Source organism: Panthera uncia, chromosome A2 (assembly GCF_023721935.1).
Source record: "Panthera uncia isolate 11264 chromosome A2, Puncia_PCG_1.0, whole genome shotgun sequence".
Classification (NCBI taxonomy): Eukaryota; Metazoa; Chordata; class Mammalia; order Carnivora; family Felidae; genus Panthera; species Panthera uncia.
Window position 1 is genome coordinate 27253622 of NC_064816.1, and position 21561 is coordinate 27275182.

A 21561-nucleotide genomic window follows, 5' to 3' on the forward strand; every position below is an offset into this window, starting at 1 on the left:
TCGCTGGCTTTGACTATAAAAAAAGAAATAAAAATGTGTCCTAGGTGCCTGGCAAATCAGTCCAGTGTTAGATGGGGACCCATTATCTTTGACCTTCACATTTTTGCCTCTTCTGACTCACAGAAAATCCTCAGAAACCCTTTCAGGTAAAGATATCTGGCTTCTGGGAGGCGCTCACTTTCAGGAGAAAGATCCTGTTTTTGTAATATAAAAATAATACTTGAAGGAAGTGATTTCTTTATCTTTAATTTCAGTTGGTCTGTTACCTGCTCCAATTTTAACAATTTGCCTAAAATGATGGCAGTTTTCTTTACTGACTATGTTAGTAACAGGTGAAGCCAACAGCTATGCCCTTCCTTTCTTTGCCTTTCTTCTCTAATTACTAAGACACTCTAACATTTCTCCATCTTGGCTTCCGTATAGAAAAATTCTGACAGGTACCTCTGGCATCTTCTCTCACGTCTGAAACCAGTAATGAAATGTCAGCGGAGGAACGGTTAATTAAAATTGTGGAATCCACTTTGCATCCTCTCAGAGTCAATAAAAGTGCAATTAAAGATACCTTTCAACACATGATTTAACCAGTATAAGTCACATTTTTAAATAACATTTGGCTGTTAAAAATAAAAAATCATTAATATGAACTGAATGCTCAGTAAACATCCTGCTTCCTTGGCCATCAAACACCTTTAGCTTAACTAGTGTCTTAGATGTGATATTGAGATCCATTAAGAACGTGTTTTCTAGTAATAAACCAAAGAACATGGCTGAAATCTGCAGGTAATTTGCAGGAATAAAAACCATACCTGAATCTCCCACATAGGCTTATCTAAGCTATTATCTTTAACAAAATTTCCTCACATTCTCAGGTTACTCCAGAAACATTTAAGAAAGCAATGGCACAGAACCGCCGTTTAGAGTTCAGCTCTGGACTCACGTGTCGTGTGTTTCAACCCTGCCTCTGCTACCTACTAAACAAGAGACTGCAAATCAGCTTGGCTTCATTTCTTGGGACCTCACATTTCTTGGAACCTCACTTTGCTTACCTGAAAAATGAAGAAAACGCTATCTACCCATAGGGCTGCTGTGAGGATTAAATGAGATAATATGCATAAAGCAATTTAAATAGTGACTAGGACCTTGTAAAGGTGTAATAAATATACACTGTTCTTCTTTGAGACCTTATTTGTTCTTCTTTGAGACCTTATTCCTTTAAAAATTACATTCCCTAAAAGGGCCTGGAGACTTAAGAAATTCATATACTTGGAGAATATATTCGTTTATTTTGCATGATCTCATTATTCGTTTTTCTATGTAAAAATTAGGGAGATGATATTTCAGGGTCCCTTAGTTCCAAATGCTGCCGCTCATTTTCAGTACAGATCTCAGTTAAGCAAAGGAGAATGAAAGGGTCAAATCGGCTCAGAATCTGCCAGCTTCCACCCTTGCTTGTAAACTTTATTCCATATGAGTCAAATGACACTCCCCAGAGAACACTCGTGAAAGTCCCTGATTTACAGAAGTATTTACTTTGGGGTTTGGGGTTTGTTTTTTCAGGTTTATCTCTGGGAGAGCTTGCTAGAGCTAACAGTCCAGCAATTTTATTAAACTCTGTTCAATTTCAGCATTTTTTAAAGACTATATAGAAACCACACAGGCAGTGGCTATTTAAACTTCCCAGTGGATGCCAAAAATAATAAAAAGACACTTAAATGACCATTTTTGAGCAGAGCCAACAGCATGTGGCCTAATTATCCAACTACATGAAAAATTCTACAGAGTTTTAGCAGAGTGGAAGGGTTTGATATGCACAATTCAGAATGCAAGTGGCCACCTCACTAGGGTGTATAGAACTTTTCAAGTCTAAATAGAAGGTGCAGCTCTAACTGGGTAAGTTTATCCTCTGTTTTTTCCCTCCTGATTAACTTATAAGAAATGACAAATGAAGAGACAGTAAGAAGTTGATATAGCTAAGCCACTGATGAATAGAAATATTGAAAAGATGCTTAAGTGCTCTCCTTAATTTGTTGCCATTACAACCTTCTGAGGTAGGTATTATTATGCACATGTGACAGAGGAGGAAGCCACAGCTCAGAAAAGTAAGTGCCTTAAAGAGTAGGTATCAGAGCTGGTGTCCTGCCTTTTCCCTATTTGCCCCTTTGGATCCTTTGTCTGCTTTGTTGGTGGCCTCTCTCCTGCAGCCCTCTGCAGACTCAGCTCCCGTGCCCCCTGGCTTCTTTTGGGTTAAAACAATGGCAGGCAGCCTTCCCTAATTGCCCCTATCTTAAAATCATCTCCTCTTTATTTTGTTTTCCTTATCATGGGTGTAAACGTGATCATATACTTATTTGTGAATTTATTCAATGATATTTACTGGGAATCTAGCATACAGCGTGCATGCTGTTGTGGTGCTGGGAATATTATAGTAAATGAGACTCACATGGTCCATGCCCTACTTATTTCTTCTTTTCCAACTTAAATATTCAATATAAGGAATTTCTAGAAATCTAATACCGTGTCTTCTACAAATCTTTGGACGGTGTTGGACATATGAGGGATGCTCAGTAGCTGCTGGATAAAAGAAAGTCATCTGAAGTATCTGCAGGACCAGTAGAGAAGCTACCAAGTCTAAGACTCATTAATTTGATGAGCAAACCCATAACAATGCTGCTCATTAAAATAAGAAGTAAGAACATGTGGAATCTAACAAACAAATGAACAAATAAATAAAGGCTAAACAGACTGATAAATACAGAGAACAAATTGTTGGTTGCCAGGGTAGAGGGGTTGGGGGTGGGGAGGGGCAAAATGGGTGAAGGGTGGAAGATATAGGTTTCCAGTTATGGAATGAATAAGTCACTGAGATGAAAGGTACAGCACAGAGAATATAGTCAATGGTAGTGAAATAACATTGAATGGTTAAACCTGGTAGTTATACTTGGAGTGAGCACAGCATAACCTATTGACTCGTCAAATCACCATGCTGTACAGCTAAAACTAATGTGACACTGTATGTCAACTATACTTTAACAAAAAAAAATAATGAAGAATTAAAAAAGAAGAAGAACGATGATAACTGGTGTTGATAAAGGTGAAGTGAAATGAGTACGCTCATAAACCTCCCAAGCAAGTATCAATCAGTGCCATATCTCTATATGGCAATTTGCTTAACCACCACAAACAAGTCTGTGACTGGATTAATTGGCTTCCAGAAGCAAATCCTAGGAGCATGATTAAGGATGAAGCCAAATATATAGTTGGAAGTACATTCATGAATAATTTGAAAAAATTTCAATGGTAATAACCTAAGTGTTCAACAAGAAGGGAATGGATTAATCAACTGAGGCACACAATATAATGAACTATTAAAAATTATTAAAAACAATGCCATATCACATATTTCATGACAGGAACATATTCACAACCTATCATTAACTGAGAAAGGAAGATACAACATGATACATGGAATATCCAGTTTTTCTTTAAAAAAAATGTTATATATGCAAAGAAAAAGCTCTAAAATAGCACTGTCCAACAGAAATATAATACAAGGCACATTTGTAGTTTTAAAGTGTTGGTACTCGCATTTAAAAAAGCAAAAAGAATTAGGTGAAAATTCATTTAATGGTATTTGATTTAACCCAACACACCAAAATAATAATGATTAATTTTTTTCTATACAAAGCCTTCGAAATCTGGTGTGAATAGTTTATACTTGGCACATGTCAATTCAGTCTTGCCACATTTTAAATATTCAGAAGCCACACGTGGCTAGTGGCTATCAAATGGAACAGCTCAAGTAAGCCTTAAAAGCAGGTGTGAAGAGAAAGAATTTGGATAAATTTACTTTCTTCTTTTCTTTTCTTCAATTACCATTTATAATTTTACTATTGGCATATACTATTTCTGTAATATGTACAACAATGTTGGTTTTTAATATTAGGAAGAGAGGGTTTTTTTTCCTTCTCTAGACACTTCTTGGCTCCTCCTTTCTGCAAGTTCACAGACTATGTGCTTCCTAGAACTACAAGACTGCTCCCCTTTATTCCCCTCCCTTTACATACACTTCAAAGCTGCCTAGCTTCAGTCCTTGGGCACCTGAGTAGGGATCAAATAGTGCTGTTCTTCAGAGTGGCTGCTAAGCTGGTCCCTGCTTTCCAGGGGTGCCCCCCGGAATCTATTAGGACTCCAGGCACCGCTTCAATGGCTCTCTCGAGTTTGTGGAAGGGCATGGAATGGGACCAGAAATTGCTTAATTTGAGGTTAATTAAATAGTGATGACAAGCCTTAATCTCCAACTTTTCCTCAGATTGTAAACACTGATTGCAGCTGCAGCAATCTGCAATAAACCTATTGAGAGAAATCTTGACCAGAATGAAATGAGTATGTCAGTTACCCAGATGAAGCTAAGAGAGACAAGAGAGAAGAAATCCAGGCCTTTGTAACACCAGGAGAAATGGAGACCCAAAATAAGAGAAATTAAAGGAAGAATGTGTCAAATCTGATTCCTGTACAGCCCAATCAAAAAAAAAAAAAAAAAAATCACCAGATCCCACAAGCCTGGAGGCTGAAAGAAACAAAGATGGAGACACCAAGCCATGAGCTGTGCACACGAAGAAATTGAAACAGTTGCACCTCTATTGACCACTGATGGAGTTTCCGTGGGGCTTCTGGACAGAGGGCTAGACCACTGGAAGTGAGTTACAGCAGTTCACTAGAAGGGATCAGGGCAAGGATCAGAGTTACAGTGTGTTAGGAACTTACTACATGTCAGGTACTTCACATGTAATTTATTGGTAATTCTCACAATAATTTTATAAGGTGAGCATTATTATTTTTATTTTTTTAATGTTTATTGATTTTCGAGAGAGATAGAGATAGAGTGTGAGCAGGGGAGGGGCAAGGGAGACACAGAATCTGAAGCAGCCTCCAGAATATGAGCTGTCAGCACAGAGCCCAATGCAGGGCTTGAACCCACAAACCTCGAGATCATGACCTGACCCAAAGTCCAACACTTAACCAACTGAACCACCCAAGCACTCCTATTATTTTCATTTTAAAGAAGAGAAAACTAAGTCTCAAAGAGGTCCCCTACCACGCCTCAGGCCATGAAAAACATGGGTGGAACCCAGATTTGAACCCAGACTGACTCCCTAAAGTCACCTCTAAATCTCAGGCTGCTCTGGCAAGGGCGAGGCAATGGCCAGGAAGTGAGAAAGGTGAACCAATAGTGAAGTTCATGAGGACGATGGGCAAAAAAAGAGCAACAATTCCCCTAAGAGGACCCGACTAGGAAGGCAGATGGCCTAGTAAAAGACTGCAAGTGAAGGAACGTTTTGAAAACACTGGTCCAGATGCACCCTGGAAAATGCCCTTCCTGGCCTCACTGACCTGGAGAACATGTCCACACACTTCACGATCCAGAATCAACATGTGCCTCTTCTGTGAAGACTTCCCTGAAGCTCCTGGTAAGAGACGGGCATTAGTTTTTATATTAACAGGGCGGGGTGCACTGGGAGAAGGAGCAGACACCATGTCTTGTGTAAAGAAAGGTCGAAGAAATGAGAACCTGAACTTGAGGATGAGGAAAACTGGAGAAGGGAAAGAACCATGACAGGTGTTGTCAAATAGTTAATGGACTAATATGTAAGGTTTTAATCCACACCTTCTTCCCTAAAGCCTTTTTGGGACAAAACATTTGTTCATTCATTTACTCCTTTCCTAGCGCTGCGAGAGTGCTAGAGAAATAACAGCGAGCAAAAACAGACACAATTCTGCCGTCGGAGTACACACATCTGACAGGAGTCACGCAGCCATAATAAAATCACGCAAATAAATGAAGAATTGTGATAAGTGTACCAAATAATGGGGTAAATAAGATGTTAGGATTTTATACAAAATAGAAAACTGGAATTAATAAAGAGAGTGTATAGGGGAATAAGCTTCATTTCATTATTTGGAAGAACTTTCAAACAATCCACACAGTCTAGAAATGGCCCCACAAATGAACATACTTCCCTCTGGGCATTGGACCTGCCCAGGCTGAGGCAGGGGAGCGTGAGGGTGCAGCCCCTATATGACTTCTATAGTCCCTGCAAGCTCTAAGAAACTAGGATCCCATCATTCTAAACAAAATATCTTCTCAGAAGGCAATCAGAATTTGCTATATTGAATTTCTAGGAGACTCAGGAAATTTATGCAAAGAAGAATCACCTTCTGTGCATGGAGGGGAGTCAAGTGAAACAGAGTCCCCCAAGCTTTTCAGTAGCCCTCCACCTCCTGTCATAGCACTGATGACGTCTGTCCCATGCACTGCCCTGGAAGCTTCATGACAACAGGGGCCACAGGCTTGTTCATCACTGAATCAGCAGTACATGGCGCATGGCATATATTAAGTATTTGTTAAGTGAACAAATGAATATAGCACTAAAATGTAGGTGTGTGCAAACACACTCACTTATAAAAACTTTCTTTTAGTGTTACAGACTTCATAAATGAACTTTATTGAATATTTAATGAACATGAAAGTCAATCACTTGCCTCCTGATTAATAGCTAGAGTCCCTTGTCCAAGCGGCCATTTAGTTCCATTAAAAATGAATAATTTTCCACGGAATAAATATACACTATACATAGAACATCCAGGGTTCCAGTGTTAATAAGCATTTAAGTAATGCAGAAAGACTAAGAATCTATTAACTAAGAGAGAACTCCATGAACTTGCCCTCTAAGTCGTCATTCATTTCCTACCCATTTCTCTTCTAAATTTTAAAATTATTTAGCCAGGGAAAAAAGTAGCTCTGAAAATGGAATAAATAAGGTTAATAGGGTGTCATATTTTGGTTAACATTTCCAGGCTGAAAAAATGTGTTTTTGTTAAAGATTTGAGAGATGTTATTCCTCCTGTGAAATGAAGAATACATTAGGGAAGATCAATACAAAACTGAAGGACTATATGTAAAATGTTAAGGGTCTATCACTGAAAAATTATGAACCGTGCTATAGAACTTAGCCAGGTCAGAGCTAAATTAAATTATTGATCTACATTCATTTTTTCCCTTTCTATGTGACTATCTCTTGATTTTTTATAGCGTGCATTATTGCCTATATGGTAAATGAATCATCTTATTCTAGCCCCAGCATATCTGCTTACTGACAATTTTCTAAAATTAATTGTCGTGTTGATAGAGTTCAGATTTACAAATTGAGCTATGCTCACATAAACATCTAAATATTCAAGGTAAAATTTATAAGCTTTTTTAGCATTAACTCAAAAAGAAAGAGGGCAATTTTCATATTTTTCAATACAAAGAATGGAAAGAAAAAATGAAATGCTATTTTTCTTGACACCATTTCACTACTTGATGGTACTTGATACATTTCATTGATGGAAATGTACTCATTCGACTTTTAAACAGTGACTTCACTGTATTCCTAAGCAAGGTAATGAAATCAACACTGCACGAATTAAGATCTGTGACTTTTCAGACCTAAATCTTCCTCGAGATGTGCAACCTCAAATTCTGTAAGCAGTTTTACCAATCGCTTTGGGGATTTCTTTAAATCAAAGAACTCTCATCCCCAGTCAGCCTCCAAAGTGATAGAAGAATGTGGCTTGAATTAGGATTTTCTCTCACCTGCTAAAAAGGGAAAATGGGTAAACATTTTGTAAGAAATGTAAATTCCAGAGACCCATGTTAATTCATGAAAAAGGAAGCTGACATAAGAGTTCTTGGTACAAATGATCTTGAATTTGGGGCTGAATTTAGCCAGTAGCTTTTGCCTATTGGGAAAATATTTTCTCTTTAATGAAGTAGTGTGAAACGCAGAGGCCTCTTCATTTTCTCTAACGGAGATACGATCATTCTGACTTGTGCTCCAAACAAGTAGAAATTATCCCTAATGTGTAGTTTGAGCATTTGTATAAAAATACAGTGAAATGCTGTTTCAGAGTCTGATGAGAAAATCATGTGAGCTCACAAAATGTCTGCCTCCCTCAGGTGGAGAAACGGTCGCTGCTTCTCCTTGGGCTGGTTGTCACTGCTAGAAGCTCCTGGCATTAGGGGAATGTCCCGCAGTCTCACACAAATGCCAAACCCTGTTGCTGGGACAAGGGGATTCCAGCCTCACAGCAGACCTGAGGGACTCTGCTTCTCTCCAGGTCTCCTCCAAAGCTGAGAGCCCTTTGCACTAGAAATCAATGTCATCCAGTGAAAACTCGAGGAGAAAGTTAAATTCCAGAAGTAGCAATGTCTCTTGTGTACCAGTCTCTCCCCACTGTATTTCTGTCAAGTGACAAGAAGCAAGAAGGAAAACAGAGCGAGTAAAGCCTGAAGAGAGAACAATCAAAGAAGTGTAGAACTTGAGAGAGGGGAAGGACCAAAACTTCAAATAGGAAAAGGCTCAAGCATCCCACTGTGCAGAAATACAGAATGCTGTCTGTAGAAGGGCCCAACTGAAGGTCATCGATCAATACCTTAGGAAGGTCCCTCACCAGATTTTGGGCACTCTGAGCCTTGGTGTTCTTGGCACACAGTACAGAGTCCATTTCCCAGGAGGCAGACTTTGTTAACGAGCTCAGAAGACCAAGGCATAAAACCAGACTGTCAAAGTAGAAGTCTACAATTTGCGGTATAACTGCTGCACAGGTGTCAGTATGACCAGTACGTTCCCTTCCTGAAGATGTCCTCCAGGCAATGCCAAATCCTAATCAGACAACAATTTGATGCGTAAGGAACCTGAACAAGAGGAGTTCATTTGATGAATTGAATGTTAAACTGCATCAGGGAGGATGGCGTCACCAATGAGAGGAAACACAACACGTGCTGGCTGCAGCTCTCTGGATCCATTGCCATGATGGGAACGGCCTTGCCAATAGAACAGCAATTGTTCCAAGCTCCTCATAGGAAATCCATCTCCTCCAAAGAGGACTACATATGCACTCCTTCTTCTGCATTTCCATAGTCCAACCCAACATACATACCTATGTTACATCAAAACAGGAGCACATCTTAAGTTCAGCCTTGTTGCTTTTCTTTGAATTAACCAGGGCTCATAAATAGCTTTCCATGCCATGAAGCAATACCATGATAGATATTCTTGTACACACTCCTTTTCCCAAACTTCTGATTATTTCCCAGAGAACATTCCCAGATACAGAATTGTTGGGTCAAGTAGGCACACAACCATTCATTTACATACTGCCTAAGCCTGCTTTCACCCAATAATAGCAGATGGCTAGAACAGAAACCAAGAAAGCCTACAATAGTTAGTCTCTGGTCATTTTCAGAAAAGGTTGGCCAACCACGGACCTAGAGTCTACGATTAGCTATAGGCAGAACATTCACAATAGGACACCATCCACAATAGGACATGGACTCCCCACACCATGACTATAAGCAGATCTTTTCCCTATCAATTATTTTCTAACCTTTAGCATTCTTTAACCAGTCCGGAGGTTCTATGGGACATAACTTCACTTATAATTAGAATAGTACTAAAAAATACTATCAGAGAAATGTAGCTCCATTATTTTTAACTACAGAAATTCATATAAATGGGAACTAAATCAAACAAAATGAGATAAGTTATAAAAAGTCCTTTCTTGCATAATAATCTATAATAAACATGAATACACATGTTTCTTAAACTTTGAAATAAAAATTGATTATTAAATGAAAAACTAAAAGAGATTTCATTTCTTGGGTCTTTGATCTGAAACAGCTAAAAATTTCATACTAGATTCTCTTTACTCATGAGCGAGACTCAGAAACTTGGCTAAGAAAAAAACACACAACTTTTTCTTGAAAAAGAATCACGTAGACCACATCTGAAATTTATAAATTCCTTGTTAATTAGATTTTAATCTACATGACTATACCATATGCTAGAAAACCATCCACATACAAACTGTAGGAGACTGTTTAACTGCCATTACTTTAAGAGCCACTTAAAAGATTTTCTATGGGATAAAGATTGGGTGATTTATCATGGTTTTATGCGCCTTTAATCTGCTCCATCTTCCCATTGTAAAATAAATATTGGTTTTAAAATAAATGGTTCTGCCCAGGTTTTGATGAGAAAAATTGCCCTGTAAATCACAAGCTCACATGTGCCAAACTCGAAGTCCAATGTTAACTAGTCCATTCCGATGAAAATAAGTCCATTTTATAGAACAAAACCTAAGGAAGACAATTACTTAAGTATATTATCAATGGTGCAATGTAACTAATTTGAGATATAAGCTTCCCCAAACTCTGTTATTTAATTCTTAAAACAACCACTAGCTGATGCCAAACAGATCCTCCGATCGGACTTTTTAAAAAGTGTTTTCTTTACAATAGTCATTATAATGGTCTAACTCCAATATACAAGTTATGTAATGGAAAATAAATACAAGCAAATCTGAGAGCAAATCTTTATCAATCACTTTTCTCATACTCAGGGTCCAAAGAAATTTAACAGTCACTTCCTTAAGACTATTTCATAGAGCTCTGAGAAACTGACAATAAATACATTTTCCTACAGCAAGCACAGCAGCCAAAAGCACCCTTGAAGATATTAATGGTTTAAAGCAGAGCTTTGCAAACCGTCTGTGATGTAATACCAGTTGATTGTACTTTTCCCTTCCAATCTGCTGCGGGTTGATGATACAATTTGTAAAAGCCAATTAAAAGAGGCACTTGGATGATGTGGCAAAGCCAAACTGCTACAAAATTTCTAAACCGCACTGCCCATTAGGTATATGATTTTGGCCACTTGTGTGATTGTAAACTTTGCAGGAGCCACATTAAAAAATGTAAAAAGAATCAGGTGAGATTAATTTTAACAATATCTCATGTAACTCAATATTATCTACAATCTTATTTCAACATATTACACAATTATTATATTAATAACATTATATTTATATTGTGAAAATATTATGGAGGTGTTTTGCATTCTTTTTTTAAGTATTACCTGTGGAATCTAGTGTAGAATTTATACTTACAGCACGCCTCAGTTCACATTGGCCACATTTCAAGTACTCAATAGGCATATGCAGCTAGTGGCTACTGTGTTGGACAGAGCAGTTCTAAACCCTTACTCTCAAATTTCAGCACCTCCCTCTTCCCATTTTGAGTAGTACTGTATAAACCACCGCGGCCTTCAGAATGGCATCTCTTAGTTTCACTTCCTGTCTGATGTTTTATAATTAAGGGCTCCACTGCAGATAAGGCCAACACTTAAATAAAGAACTTAGCAAACACACGACTGCGGCTAACTTCATACTTCCTTTGATCCAATGCTATTAACAAGGGATGGATGTAGAAGTCCTCTGCTCTCCCCTCTCTAGAAGCAATCACTATTCTGAATGAAGCTGGTTTATTTCCTTCTCATCCACATTTTTACACTTTCTCTACAGATTATAGTCTTAAGCATTTACATAAATCTATTAACAAATGAAACCAAGTGTTTGTGTTTTACGGAGATGTCTGAATTTAATGCATTTGGCTCATGCAAACCCTTACCATATTCCAACAGCAATTACCAAAATGGAATCTCATATCTTTCCACTGTCCCACTCTATGATCTATGTCTTTGGAATCCGTACCACTTCCTGGCCTGGATAATTCCTACGCACAATTTAGGTCACAGCTTCAATGTCACTTTTTCAGGAAACCTTTGCTAATGTGCCCTTTGCCCTAATGAGATTAGGTTCCTTGTTAAACTGCTCTTACCTTTTCTACTGCACTATCACAGTAGTGAATATCTCTTTTTGTATTGATTTAACATGTACCTTCATCACGAAAGTATAAGCTAGCAGCACCACAATTCCAACTAGACAATAAGTGTTCATAAATATTTGTTGTACGAATGAATGATTTTTTATTCTAGGAAGCCAGACTCAAACTCAACTCAGCTAGACATGAGGTGTGTCAGGATGGATAAAGCACCAGACTCAAGTTATATATCATGTTTCTTATGTCTCTTGTTGGGACATAAGCTTAGGATGTGTATTATCATCTGGATACTGAGTACCCTTATTTATTGGAATGTATGTTTTCAAATATAGTACCATCAAGTTATTCATAGTATATTGTTTTGGACTTTTATTGTCTAGTAAGTCTATATTTAGGGCTCCCTTTTCATTTATAATACTATTTGTATTCTCTCTCTCTCTCTCTCTCTCGCTCTCTCTCTCTCTGCTTCTGTAATTGATCAAGATTGCCAGATGTGAATGTGTTTGGAGAATCTTTCAAAGAATCATCTTTTACTTTGTTGATCTTTTCTACTATTCCTTTTGTATTCTATTTTGTTTGTTTTAATATTTTATATTATCCCTTACCTTTACTTTATTTCGGTTTACTCTGCTATTTATACCTTTTTGGTTGAATGCTTAACTCACTGATAACCAGCATTCCTGTATTTATTTTTATTTAAAAAATAATTTATGTTTATTTATTTTTGAGACAGAGAGAAACACAGCGTGAGTGGGAGAGGGGGAGAGGAAGAGGGAGACACAGAATCTGAAGCAGGCCCCAGGCTCTGAGCTATCAGCACAGAGCCCGACGTGGGACTCAAACCCATCAACCGTGAGATCATGACCTGAGCTGAAGTCAGACGCTTAACTGACTGAGCCACCCAGGTGCCTCTCCTTTATTTCTAATATATAAATTTGTGAATCTATAAATTCCCTTCTGTGTACCCCTCTAACTACACCCTTTAAATATTTAAAATAAAGCATCTACCAATTTCTCTCATCACTTTTCTATGACTCAAAAAACATTTGAAAGTATGATCTTGAGTTTTCAAATGTATGAAATTTTGATGTCTACTGGTTTTTGGCCTCTAAATTTTTTCTTCTCTGGGACAGAATTTGTATTCATCAACGTTCAGGCTTCCTACATACAAATATTCTCTGCTAATGGAGTTCTAAGTTCTATAAATGTCCATTTGACCAAGCTAATCAGTGATATTTTTTTAAATCTTCTTTATCCTTTCTAAATTTTTAACTTTATTTGACTTATCAGTGTCTGAGAGAAAATGTTTAGATCTTCCTGATTATAATTACCTATATTCTCAATATCTTATGATGATTCTGTCAATTTTTATTTTATATATTTTTGAAATGATGCTGCTCAGTAATGTAGCTCCAGGATTAATATATTTTCCTGGTGAATTGTTCTATCATCATTAAATAATAACTCTCTGTAACCATAATAATACTTCTTGCTTTAAAGCACATTTTGTCTGATATTGATACATCATCCACGCTTTCTTTTGAAAGGTATTGGCAAGGAATATTATGTCAATTTCCATCTGTTTTCTTTCAATCGTCCCATCCATAATAGGGGTATCCCTTGTAAATAGTCTACAAAGAGTACATAGCTGTCTTCCTTCCCCATCCATCGTAACAATCTTTGTCTATTGACAGCTAAAATTAGGCATTTTTGTATTTATTATGATTCCTACATATTTGGCCTTATTTCAACCATCAAATTGATCTACAATTTCCCCAGAATTAGGGATTATCTAAACATATCAAGTACACCACAGCCAGTACTGCTGTATCTAGCTGATGCTCATAATTTAGCTATTCTTGATAAGTCATTTAGACACATTAGCAAACTATATTCTCTTAAAGCTGTAAGGTAGTAAATCCTTATTTTTAAAAAAACCATAATATCCTTTTAAACTAAGCTAAAATCCTTACTTAAAAACTTATAAATAACATCCAAATTAAGATGTCCAATCCACTATTTTATTTCCTTACCTATAACATGAATATAAAAGAGTCCGTTTGCCATCCACCTCTAATGTGGCTGTATGTCCCTCTCCCCTATTATTTTTTTCATTTCTATCTAATGCAGCTCTGATTCTGTCTCTGCCTTTCCTACACTTCTTCCTCACTCCAGCTCTCTTCATCTCTTACCCCGACAACTGCATTAATAACTTCTCTCTCACTGTCTTAATCTAACTCCCTTCCACTCCAATTCACCCTCCAGTTAAATGAGGGCCTTGTATTTTAAGCTAAGAAATTTGAACTTTACCCTGCAGGTCAGTGTCTCTCAAACTGAAATCCAACGACATAGTCTCACAGCTCCAAACATTCTGGAAGGACTTTTTATTTTAATTTGTGGTTCAATCCAATGAACATTCCACAAAATCTAAATGACAACCTGATAATTGAGCTGTGCTTTCCAATAGCAGTGCCTGAGTGTGTCCTTTTTTCCCCTCATCAACTCTGTTCTGTTCTCAGTGTCACTGGCACCAAACGATCACCCAAAGTGACAGCTTTTAACTTTCAATGTGTCAGTAAGCACATCTGGCTGTTCGGTTGGTGTGTCCTAATGCTAAAATTGTCCCAAGTCTGCCATTGTGCCCTTTAGTGGAGATGATTTGCAACTGAAAGATATTGTCATCAAATAAGGCTTTAATTTCTGAAGTTATTTAATTAATGGAGACTTTGATATGACATCATAAAAACTCATAGTGTGGCAGAATAACGGTCGATTTTAATTGTTATGGATTAATGAGAAAAGAACAAAGGCAGAATTAATATGTAAATGATGTGTTTATATCAAATGAAAGCCAAATGATGTTATGGGACACTGTACAAAAGAAGGTTTCCAGATCTTTCAAATAGAGAAAAGTGGTAAGAGAATTGAATCATCATATGGCTCAGAGTAGTAACGGCATGCAAATTAAAAAAACCTTTACCAGTATTTGGAAACAGGAAGGAATGCAAATTTGCTGGAGGAGGTGAGGTGGTTTGCTCTGATGGTTTCTATTTCCCCAGTTAAATATGGAATAAGGGTGTCAGCTGAATGGGAGAACTGGGGATGGGTGTCAGAGGTTTGAGGTACAGGTAAAGGTGTAAATTACTTGTCTCAGAGAATAGAAGTACTAAGTGAATAAGGCAGGACTGCCAAGTGGAGCAGAGGATCTACTTGAAATTAGTGCACATAAATTTAAAGTAAGTCCATAAGACTTAGCATTGTTCTCCATCCATCTGCACTCAGGCCCAAAGTGGACAGAAAGCTCAGTGAAAGTCAAGAGTTATGCCAGACACAATCAAAAAGAATGAAATCTTGCCATTTGCACCTACGTGGACAGAACTAGAGGGTATTAAGCTAAGCGAAATTAGTCAGACAGAGAAAGAGAAATATCATATGACTTCACTCATATGAGGACTTTAAGAGACAAAACAGATGAACATCAGGGAAGGGAAACAAAAATAATAATAAAAAAAAAAAAACAGGGAGGGGGACAAAAACATAAGAGACTCTTAAATATAGGAAACAAACAGAGGGTTACTGGAGCGGTTGTGGGAGGGGGGGATGGGCTAAATGGGAGAAGATTAAGGAATCTACTCCTGAAATCATTGTTGCACTATATGCTAACTAACCTGGATGTAAATTAAAAAATTAAATCAAATAAAAATTAAAAATAAAGAAAAAAAAAGTTATGCCAGGCAAGTATGACAGAGATGACAAAGGGGAGATTAATCACAGCACCTAAACTGGGTGAGGAGGGAAATGAGGGCATGAGAGGGATAATCATTAGTACATGAAAGCAGTAGGTCAATAGATTGGAGGCTCTAAGGAGTCAAGGAACTCCTATTGGAATAGGAATGTTGTGGGCACATGAGGTGGCATCCTTGGAAAGACACACGGACAGAGAAATGCTTTGAAATCCATTTTGAAGGTCAGCACCATGTTTCTTAACAAGAGCACTATGACATTGGGGATGCAACAATTTTGCATTATGTAGGACTGTCCCTGGTCCTGAAATACATTTGGTATCCTTAATTCCTGCCCTCTAAGGGCCAGTGGTACTTCTTACATTTGCAAATAATCTCTCCTTACAATTGTAATGCCCTCTAGAAGAGGAAAGCCTCCTAGATTGAGGGCCACTGGCCTGGGAAATGACCAATAGGCAGAAAAAAGAGACATTTGACAGTGAGAAACTGAAGGAACTGGGAGGCCAGAGAAGAGTCTTCTATGTGGATATTTTCACCAACAACGAAGGCAGGAGGTGATGGGCATAAAGTCAGTGAGCTGGGGGTAAATTTTTCAATAACTAGGCAGTAGGATTATCTGATGGCACCTGCTTTCTTTTTTTTTAATGTTTATTTATTTTTGAGACAGAGTGTGAGAAGAGGAGGGGCAGAGGAGAGGGGGAGAGACAGAATCTAAAGCAGGCTCCAGGCTCTGAGCAAGCTGTCAGCACACAGCCTAACCCAGGGCTCGAACTCACGAGCTGTGAGATCATGACCTGGGCTGAAGTTGGATGCTTAACCAATTGAGCCACCCAGGTTCCCCTGAGGGTGCTTCTGTGGATAAAGAGAAAAGAAGTTGTCTATAAGTGACAGCAGAGATGAAGAAGGACACCATGTCCACTTCAGACACTGAGAAAAAACAGTGACCACCTGAGAGGGTGAGAGATATCCTTAGATGGATATCTAAGAGTATCAGAGCAGCACTTACAGAACTTTCTGTGATGATAGAAATGTTGTATATCTATGCTGTCCAATAAGACAGCCAATAGCCACCGATGCCTATCAAGTCCTTCAAAAGAGGTTAGTGTGACTAAGGAAATAAATTTTTTACTTTGTTTAATTTAAATCTGTTTGAATGTAAAGAGCCACACGTGGCTAGTGATTACCTTATTGGATGGTGGAGAAGAGTAAAAGGTGAAGGGAACATTCACAAATTAGTTTAAAGATGCAGGAAATTCTTCTTAATCTCTGGGTCTTGAGGAAAAGGGACAGGATAGATATGAATCTAGTTAACTTTGTGGGTCTGGAGAAGGAAGGTAAGATAAGTCATGCTTGACAGCATTATCATTTTCAATAAGCAAGATCCCCAAAATCCATTTTAATTCATTTCTGCCTCCTCCCAGACTAACTTCTGGACCATACTATTATGGAAGACACTTGAGAAATCTTCTAAAGACTAAAATGTCTCCACCATGTAAAAATGATTTCTTCCTATAAGAACAATCTGGTATTAATAGACTATCACTATTGACTGTTCCTCTGGGACCTAAGGGTCTCTTCCCCAAAGACTGGCTTTCTCTCTCTAACAAAGAAAGAAAAAAATGTGACTTCTGAGAATTCCCTGTTAAAAGATGGTGCTTTTTAGAAATCGTATTTATTGCTTTTTTGCGTTTTTACAGAAGAGTATAAAGACATTGGTTCTTTGTTATCCAAAATAAGGTAAAAGTATTATGATTGGTTGCAGTCATAAAACTATAATTAGTGTTTTAATAAAATAATAAAAAAGGGTCGTGAACCCCCACATCCACCCCACCACACACCACAGACTTCCAGAATGGAATTGTAGTCATGCTCTTAGAGTTTCAGCACCAACATAACTAGCAACAACTCTGTCAAACTGCCCTCATCAATCAAATGGGCAATGCCAATCTAGGCCAAGGACCACTCACCCAGTGCAGGAATCTCTGGTTCAAGCAGATAGGCGAGTGTAGGTAATATCTGGATATTGGTCGACACTGCAAGTGACTGGGAATAAAGGAAGAGTGAAACACTTCTGATTAGTTTCTGTCTCTTAGTGTTTCCAATTTCCATTTTAATTGTAATCAAAATATTAAAATACTCTCTGTCCCCAGAGAAGGGACACAATCCCTAGTTTAACAAACCCTAAAATACAAAATTAAGAAACAACCTCTGTGGGGTTAATCAGCACAGCACTATAACTGGTTGGATTCCCTAGTGGACAAGGGTCAATTTCTCTGGGTCTTAAGGCAAAATATTTTCTGTAAATGTTCTCTTGCCTAGACCAGATGACAAGCATGTCCATATTGTCCTCCATATCTTGTATGCCGATCCAGACTTAAAGGGTCTTCTTTATTGAATACACTTCTGAACTCTAGTGATGGCCAGAGTCAGTTAGAAGTATCAAGAAATAAAGAACCATACATTCCCACAATGCTGGTGAAGTTGATTCTATCAGATGCCCAGTCTTGGATCACCTTTGGGTCCAGGATCAAATTTATCTTCCACCATAGTAAATTCCATATTTTCCAGTATTTGACCCAGGATTAAAGAGGCCATTCTTACTCTCATTTCTGGTTTCCCCAACGGGACTTTGATCAACACGGAAGCCAAAAATCATCCTGGTGCTAAACCATTAACACCAGTTAACTATTCTGTGGTCATCGCCAAAGACAGTCAAATTGTAATTTAATTTCATTGGCAACAAGAACAAGGAGGTGAATGCAATGCTGAAAGTACCTCTCAGCCATTAAGGAAAAACCTTAAAAGTCAGTGAAGACAGGCAAAAAGAGACGGAATTATTAATTCCCACTGTATTTCTCTGCCCACAAGCCCCCTCTGGTGGAGGAACTAATAGTAATAAAATAGCTATAATAACAATAACCAAAGTTAAAAAAAAGGGGGGGGTGGGAAGAAAAGAAAAGGCAATCCACAACAAGACAATCAGCCCCTGTAGAATTGAGAGTCAAATGTAGTGATTAGCAAATATGAGCTACAACTGGAAAACCACTTACAGATGAAGCAGTATGATGAATGATTTACCAAAAGGTCAACACTGCTCTTTTATCTTCAGCACCCATCAGTTTCCATTGCCTTCAATTTGTCTGGCACATAACAGAAAGCGAGCCATAAAATATTCACCATAAAAATTAACCTTATTTTGCAGTATTAAAAAAAAAGAAACAGAGCTAGATATAGTCTAAGCATATGGGCCCGCTTTTCAATTAGGATTCCTCATATACATTAGAAAAAGCATTGACATTTAAAACTCTGTTATAAGAGGTAATGTACTCAGCAAGTACCAAAACTCTCTGCCCTATGCTCAGTTTTGCTGATCTACTTTCAGTTTTCGAACAAGGAGAGGCACCCCCACACACACTCAAGACCACAGCAGTGATGGGGTGGGGGTGGCGGTGGACTGTGTCAACATTTCCCCTTTTACTCTTCTGTAAGCTACACCTCCCTGCAGCCTCTGCTATTAGCTGCTGTGGGTACCAGCCTTTCAACCTCAACACGCCTACAATACATTCTGCCAGGTGAGTTGTGAGAGGAGCTACCTTCACACTCTCATTTGACAACCTTTGTACAAAAGGAAACACGCTATCAGATGAAAATATACTTTCAGGCAGAAGGTATTCTGAAAATTAACATACTGCCAGATCCCCTTAACCAGACCTGTTAAAACTCATTAAGCCATTTTAACTCAACCAACTCAGCTGATTGATTCCATGAGAAGACAGGTCACTTCCCTCCTTCTCTCTCCTATGTCTGGATTTACCAATTGTTTCTCTGATTTTACCAAATCAGTAAGATATTTTGCGTCCTATACAATAATCTTAAGTTATCTGAGATATTAAATAATTCCCCTCCAGACTCTCTTCGAAGAGAGTTCCTAAATATTTACTTATATCATTGTTATTTCCTGATTTCTTTTAAAGGAAGAATCAAAATGGAAGAAAAAATGTCAAAAGAGTTCTGAAAAAGATGTAGTACAAGGATATTTACCCCTGTACTATTTATAATAGTAAAAACTGGAAATTCTAAATTTCAAACAAAAGAAGAATGTTTAAATTAATTCTGGTACAGCCATAAAGTAGACTGTTAGGTAGACATTAAAAATAATGTGGTAGGGGAGCCTGGGTGGCTCAGTCGGTTAAGCGTCTGACTTCGGCTGAGTTCATGATCTCAAGGTTCGTGAGTTGGAGTCCCATGAGCCCCACATCAGGCTCTGTGCTGACAGCTCAGGGCCTGCTTCAGAACTTCTGTCCCCATCTCTGCCCCTCCCCCACAGTTCTCTCTTTCTCTCTGTCTCTTTCTCTCAAAATAAATAAATAAGCTTTTTAAAAAAATACGTGATAGAATATTTAATAACATGGAAAAAAGATTCATGATATTATTGAGAGGGAAAATACATTGCAAAAACAGTACAGTATTATCACATTTATTGACAATGGTTATTTTTGGATAATAAGGAAGTTTGGCAATCATCAATTGGGCAACCCAGTTTCTGTTAACAACTCCTCTTTCTAGGACCCCTTACAACTAGGACTGATTTTATAAAATGAGATCTAAGCAGAAGTCTGCTAAATGGTCAAATGGGCCCCTTTTTGGTTTACCTCCCCATACCACCCTGGAATGAGCTGATCAATCCATGACCACAGATAACAATCTCAAAGTTAATGGTGGGGGGAGAAGATAAAACCTTGTAAATCAGTTATTAGTTACCACAAGAAACAACTACAACTTGATCTTTATATTCATCTTTGCATTTGTTTTGGTATCCATGTAGACATGATCAAAGAATAGTCCCCAGGAATCTATAGAGTTTTACTAACACTAAAGTTAAGGCTTTGGGTTGTGTACAGAACATTAAGCACCATTCCAAGAGAAGGCAGCCACATTGCCTCTGAATCACCAAAACACAGATTAGCTACCTTGAAAATTGAAAGTTCACCCTCAAAAATACTTTGATAAGAAGAATAAGCATAGGCATGTTTCTCAGCCATTCAGGGCTAAAATAAATAAGTAATGGATAATATAGGTAAGTGACAGAAATCCGGTCTTGCCCGGATTTACACATACACCTTATGAGAGCAGCTATTATTTTATAGCGTGTGAATCTGTTTGCATGTCTGTCTTCCCAATAGACTAAGCTCTCTTCAGGCAAAGGCCATTTCCTTTTATCATTCCTAAAGATTCCCAAGCCTTCTTCCTTCCAAGATCTCAGAACGAAACATAGATTTCAACTATAAATGCCTATAAAACATGACATCAATTTTGACTCTAAGTCCTTCATTATAAGTCATCCTATTTAAAAACAACAACAACAACTTTTTAACATTTTCAAAATACCCTGAAGGGAGGGAAAGATCACACATTAAAATCTGTCAAGTAACATTTACCTCCTCGAGCCCTGACTAATCAGAAATGACTAGACTTGGCAGCTGCTTTCATCACTTGGTCTATATGCTAAATACAACTCCTGTTGTGCCAATTGGAAAAGGCCAACATCCCTTCCCATCCCATACAACATCCCATCCTGCCAGTCACTCTAGAGCCTGGCAGTCTGTCTGGTGAGACCACTCCTCATCAGATCAAGTAGAAATTATAAACTAAATTTACATGGTCCATTGTAGCCCCATTCCAGAAGAGCAGTGGTAAAGTTAAAAGAGATTAGAAGGGTATCAGATTTATTACTATTGATTCCCTGCTGGCAATTTCATGGAAAGATATCCACTGCAGTTGTATAAAGGGCATCTGGCTCATTTCCAACTCTTTTGTCTTCACGTTCTTAAAAAAAAAAAAAAAAAAAAAAAATCAACCAAGAAGGAAAAAAAAAAAAAGTAGAAATTGGTGGAAAGGGCCCAAAGGTTTTCTCTAGAATAAGAAGCCTTCATCACTACACCCCAATTATGCAAATCTGCTCCTGCCGAGTCCAATACATTTATTGAGCCTCACCCCTGCCATCCGGGTAACCCAGAGAAGGAGCCAATCTATAATGACTCAAGCCACATTTCACAATAGATTCCAAAGGACACATGATGTCATTTGCTAAAATGA

The 21561-nt window shown here is 38.0% G+C and overlaps 1 long non-coding RNA gene across 1 annotated transcript in view; it reads right to left on the reverse strand.

The window, feature by feature from the left end:
* LOC125929540 (uncharacterized) overlaps positions 1-18601 on the reverse strand; it is a 108732-nt gene extending 90131 nt beyond the window's left edge. Inside the window, exons 1-2 of the long non-coding RNA XR_007459901.1 lie at positions 18516-18601; positions 17433-17508 (exon numbers count right to left, since the gene is read on the reverse strand). This is a non-coding gene — a long non-coding RNA (uncharacterized LOC125929540). The remainder of the gene's footprint in view (positions 1-17432; positions 17509-18515) is intronic.
* Between the last annotated feature and the right edge of the window lie 2960 nt (positions 18602-21561).